The 6,278-nt window shown below is 33.9% G+C and overlaps 1 protein-coding gene across 6 annotated transcripts in view; it reads left to right on the forward strand.

Moving 5' to 3' along the window:
• Nucleotides 1-6,278, forward strand: part of TBL1XR1 (TBL1X/Y related 1) — a 188,984-nt gene that overhangs the window by 89,374 nt on the left and 93,332 nt on the right. For all 6 annotated transcript variants that reach the window (XM_023739357.1, XM_023739356.1, XM_023739362.1 and 3 more), the window contains exon 2: nt 1,230-1,303. The gene's annotated coding sequence lies outside the window, so the exon portion shown is untranslated. The remainder of the gene's footprint in view (nt 1-1,229; nt 1,304-6,278) is intronic.

A 6,278-nucleotide genomic window follows, 5' to 3' on the forward strand; every position in this document is an offset into this window, starting at 1 on the left:
ATAATTTAGAAGTACATATTAATTATTTATAAAGAAATAGAATCATGTATGCCAAAAACTTTCCTCTGGTAAAGGTGTACTGTTGATGTTTGAATAACAAGCAGGCATATATAGCTTAGAGCTCAAAAATTCATGGAAACTTGATAGTAAAATAATTGATGTTCGTAATACTGACCCTGAGGCAAACAGAGCCTAATGATAACCTAATTTTTGTTTGGACTTAGTCATGATGTTTATAGAGCACAGGTGCTGGAAAGGTTCTACCAACTAGCTTACGAGTGTCCTGTGCCAAAAAGTCTTGGGGCTCACACTCATGCCTGGAAGCACCAGAGGCTGATGGGATATTGGCATAACCATCTAAAATTTCAGTAAATGTGTGGTGCATTTAAATAAATATTATTTTAATTTCTAGATCTTATAACTTAATGTCTTCAGTAAATCAAGTAGGACAGATGACTTTCTAGTCAGTTACAGATAAAACCAGAGGCGGCAAACTTGAAAGGGATTCAAGTATATCTGCAGTTACTCATATTTGCTTAGTTATCTTTTTACTGTTTACTGGCTTAATTCGCTTCTTTGGTGTATGAGATAAAGCTCTTACATGTTATAGGAAGCACTCTTTTCTTTTCTAGCATCAGTTTGATGTTACCCTCTCACTCTTACAGAAGGTTATATTGTCCTTTAGCACATGGTGGAACCTGCTGTGACAGTCAGTGTTCCACCTGATGGTCCACTCTCATAGTGTGTGTGGAAAATACATTTTACATTGATCTGAAAGATTTCATGGAATATCAGTGTGCTGTGACTTTTACAATCAGGAAGACTGGGTAAACCCTGTAAAGTGTAAACTCTTAACGAGATGAAAGTTTTAATCAGAATTGTTTCAAAACTAAGCATATATTTCTCTTTATTATTAAACAGAATGTACAGAATGTAAGTTTACATCGTTCTTTGTGGCTCGTGATCACAGATTATTGAATATATTAAACTGGACCCTCGTGCAGTAGTTTGCACAAGTTGAGTTGTAAAGATTCAGTGTCTGGCACATATTACACACTCAAACACCGCTGCGTTTATGATAATTGATTAGAGGGAGGAAGATAATCACTGTTAGGGAGCTTAAAGACCTAAATAAATAGTATTTCAAATACGTAAAGTTTCATTAGTTGAAATTTTTGAAATTGAATTTGTTTTAGGGCATACTGACGTTTTACTTTCCTTTCTCTCAGCGTCAGCAACAGCAGCTCGTGATTGGCGGTACCGGATATTCAGTTGCACATCCCACATCAATGCACTGCCAATGGTAAGAATTCCACCTACTGCCAATGTCAGAGTGTTTTAATTGCTTTTTATTACGCTGTTGTTTTAAAGAATCCTTAAAGGATTTTGAAGGTTTCTCATGATTTGACAAAATTGGATCTGTGTTCCCAGACTACCACCTAAATTGTTTTAATACATAATTTAAGGTGCTTTTAAAAATAAATTTTGAATATTAAGTTTAAAAAAACCTTTATTTTGAAGACTTCCATTATCTGTAGTTTTTTAACCTCTTAATAGTTATCTAGATGAAAAGTATTATTTAGCGATGGTCTTGTTTTGACAAATGAACTGTATTTTTTGAATAGAATTCTTGTTAAACATAATTATAGTAATAGTTCTTGTATATTTGTCTATCTTCTTACTATAATATATTGTCTGTTTTGGTGTATTTTATCTTAATATATATTTATAGTTAATGAGCAATTAAATGGCTAAAATTTTCCTAATTTATTTTAGTTAGCAAGTAATTTTAAGGATAGCCACTCTTACCTATTTAAAATGATCTAGAAACCTTTCACTGTGGTGTGTATATAGTAAAAGAATATTGGACTCTGTAGAAGTTGGAGTTTACTCTTTTTTCTGAATATGCTAGGATCTTGGATGACTTTCTTGCAAGTTCTGTTGTAAAATTAGATGAAAAGATTGGAATTGCTTAATTTCTAAAGGTTATTCTAGCTGTAGTGTAAGTAATCTCTTCATTGTTAACTAGATTTCAGAATGATTACCCCTTAAAAAAGTAATTCCTTATTGCAATAGTATTGCTTATATGTGTTTATATATACTGGGTACCAGGAGAACGAGGAGAATGAATTTTTTTTTTTTCTGTAGGATAAATTACTTAAGCAATAATATCTTTTATTTCAAAATATTTTTTATAGTACATTAACAGAAATTCTTACTCTTTTTACTTAATTAAATTGTTATTTCAAACACTAAATCAAGGAACTATAGGACCTGATTAAGATTTACAGAATTTGGGGGAAAATCGTAGATACATCAGTCTGAAGTGAAAACTCTATAAAATTAAAAACTGAAATAAGTGAATGAGATCAGTTATCTGTGAAAATATTTCCAGGAAATAATTCATTTTAATGGTGAACTTGTCAGTATATTGATAAAAACAAGGATTTACTCAGTCTAAACTATCTTCTGAATTCTTAATGGGGAAAAAAACCTTTTTTTTTGACCCGATACATGCTAGCCCTGACTAGCATACTGGCATGAAGAACATTTGTTTCCTTCTCTCCCCACTCCAAAACAATTGTGGAAAATTAAGTTCTTTTGTTTTTTCAGGGGTCGGGGGGTTATCTAACAGAAATGATGACATAGGTATTTGTTTTGAAGTTCACATTTAAAATCTCTGTTTTCATGGTTGTTGGAGTCTTACTGTTTGTGGTGTGCGTGCCCTCCCCCCCTCCCCCCCGCCCAATAATCAGCTGCACAGGCTTCTTGGGTTATCTGAGGTGTAGATATTATAAAACTGCCTATCTCTTCTAAGTGCGTATTCTCATGTGAATTTTTTGTATGCCACCCACATAGACTGTATTTTTATTTGTTTTTGTTTTTGTAATAGCTTATAAACTATATGGAAACCCTGATGGCCTAGTGGTTAAGAGCTACGGCTGGTAACCAAAAGGTTGGCAGTTGGAATCCACCAGGTGCTCCTTGGAAACCCTATGGGGCAGTTCTGCTCTGTCGTATAGGGTCGCTATGAGTCAAACTGACTTGATGGCAACGGGTTTGGTTTTTTTTTTTATCAACTATGTTTTAAATCAGATCATACCAAACATATTCATGAGTTTTGTTGACAATCCCTGAAATTTTTAATTGTGAAAATATACACAACAAAATACACACCAATTCAACAATTTCTACATGTGTAATTCAGTGACATTGCTTACATTCTTCAATTGTGTAACCATTCTCACTATCTGTTACCAAATTATTCTGCCACCATTAACATAAACTCAGTGTCCCCTAAGCAAAAACTCCCTCTTTATCCCTCCCTTCCACCCGTGGTAACCCCTAATAATTTTTGGTTTCTATATATATTTGCTTATTTCATATAAGTGAGATCATAAAATATTTGTCCTTATGCAACTGAGTTATTTTGCTCAGCATAATGTTTTCAGAGTTCATCCATGTTGTCCTGAAATCATTTTTATGTCATGATAACAAATTTTATTTATAAGAGTGTTAGTTCTATGTATCTGTTAGTGTTAGAGATGAAGAATATCCAACATTACAACTTGCTTACGGTCTTACCTGATGACATGCAGTAATGTAATACTGAAGCTATTTCTGTATATCTGCATAATGTGTTAGTAAATAATAAGTATTGGTTAAAATGGTGCTTTCCCCTTAAAGTTTAGAAATGCCAGTGTCCTGGGTTGAGCCTGTGTTGTATAGTATCTTCTAGTCTTTTTTCTGAAAATGCCATAAAGGAATGTTTTGGGAACATATACAATTACCCACAGCATTCTCCACCCCTATCCTTGACTTTGTTCTTGATGTAGTAACCATGAAGGAGTCATAGTATTCTTTATTACCTTCGCTGTTCACTTACCTAGATACCAGTTATTTTAACACTAATTGCATCTTAAATCATCATGATTTACAGCTGCTTTTCTATATAAATATTGTATACTACTTTCTATAATTATTTTAAATTGCATTATTAGAACTGATTGGCTAACAGGTGTACATTGCTATTATTTTAACATGAAAAATTTTAAGCATATGCTAGAGAGAATAGTATTATGAACTCTTACCCAGCCTCAGTAGTCGCTAATCTTGTCTCATCTTTAACTATTCTGTTCCCCTACTACACCCTCCTCCCCCGAATTATTTTGAAGGCAGTCCTATATTTTATGATTTCATGTATAAATATTTCAGTACGTATCTGTGGAAGATATAAACTACTTAAAAATATATAACCACATACCATTATCACATTATACAAATTGACAGTAATTTCTCATTATTACTGAATATCCATTTAATTTAAATTTTCCTGGTTTGCTCATAAATACGTATATATTTACAGAAGCACAACAAAGTCCATATATTACATTTGGTTGATATATATAGGTTACATTCTGCCTCTTTATGTATTTTATTGGATTTGACATGAAATTTATTTGTCCTGTAAATTTTTGTACATTCTGGATTTTACTGATTGTATCCCTGTGGTAACATACTCCTCTTTCCCTTGTATTTTCTGTAAATTTGTTAGATCTAGAAGCTCAATCTACTTTAGGACACCCCCCCCCCAACTTTGGAGGATTGGGGTGGCAGGATATTTCATATATACTTCCATGAAGAGGTACATGGTGTTTGGTTGTCTCTATTTCCAATGTTAATAACCATTGATGATCATTGCCTAGATCCCATTATTTCCATGAGAGTGTACAAAACTGCTGGTACTCTGATTCTCTCAAGCCTTCATTTATAATCTGTAATATTTCTGTAAAGAGGAACTTTCCCCAATATCTATTTGGTAACCCTGGGGCACAGTTAGCACAGGAAAGGCATACTAAACATTTAATTCTTTCATTTAACAATTTTCAAAGTACTGCGTTGTTTCCTAGAATCCTAGAAAGGTAACCAGTGAAGTTTTTTTTTAATACTGTAAGATCATGGATTTAGACATATCTGATATGTTTTATTCCACTGTTGTTTTCATTCTTATTGATAATCAAATTGTCTTGGCCAAACAAGCCTTGTGAAGTTATTCTGAGTCTTTTCGACATGACTCCAGTAGTCTTTGATCGCTTCCTTGCTTTCTGAGATAACAAGATGTTCCTAAACTCATCTTGTACATATCCCTTCCTTCCTTAGTCCTCTAATCTGCTGTGTATCTAAGAAGTCCTGATTCCTTTTAATGGAAAGCAGATTTATAGCCACAGTCCAGTGCTAAGGGTGTTCGTTGTTTCTGGTTGGGGGAACAATGTATGTGCTTATGATGTTTCTGATTAAAATTTAGGATTTCATTTTTAATTTAAATGCTTTTATTTCATTTTTATCTTTTCTCTCATGCCAAAAATCTTGTTTCCTGACAATATTTACATGTTTCTTTTATGTAGTATTAAAACCAATACTAAAATGATTATACTTAACCAGTACCAGTTGCCATCAAGTTGATTCCAACTTATAGCGAGCCCCGGTGTTGCAGAGTAGAACCTCACTCCATTGGGTTTTCAAGGCTGTGGCCTTTTGAAAGCAGATCACTAGGCCTTTTTTCCATAGTGCCTCTGGGTAGAACACTATTAAAACACTTGCTGATCTTGCTATTTTAAAAATATAAGCAAATATAAGTGTATACTTAACATTCTGGAGATCACCTTATAGTTGTATATAGAAGTTGTCCTGGAGGATTTTAATTTAATCTTAGCAGTCAGTAGAGAGCTACTCAAGGTTGTCATGCATAAACTTTAGTTTATTGTAAGGTAGTTATGGCAAGGCACACAAGTAAGACCTCAAGACGTTCATTTATCACTGGAGAATCAGAATTACCAATTACAATGTTGTTCAGTGGTTAGAGTCTTAATCGTTGATTTCAGGCTTACCTTTTACGAGTGGTCTTGGGAGGAAAGCTTGACCATGACTTGAACTCTGTGGAGGTCCCTTGTAGCTAGGGTTTGAGGTCAGAGGCAGTAGGCAGGGTCTCCTCTTCAGACGGTGCCAGAGTCTAGAGAGGAATCTTTTGCCTCTGTCTTTTCACAAACAGTGAGCTTAAACCCACTGCTTAAACAGTTTTCTAACCTTGGCCTCCTGTGATAGGAGCCAGGTGATGTCATGTTTATTTTTTATTTTTATTTTTTATTGTACTTCAGGTGAAGGTTTACAGAACAAATAGTTTCTCATTAAACAGTAGTACACATATTGTTTTATGACTTTGGTTAACAACCCCGCGACATGTCAACCCTCTCCCTTCTCGACCTTTTTTTTTTTTTTTT

This window comes from Trichechus manatus, unplaced genomic scaffold (assembly GCF_000243295.1).
Source record: "Trichechus manatus latirostris isolate Lorelei unplaced genomic scaffold, TriManLat1.0 scaffold00132, whole genome shotgun sequence".
NCBI lineage: Eukaryota > Metazoa > Chordata > Mammalia > Sirenia > Trichechidae > Trichechus > Trichechus manatus.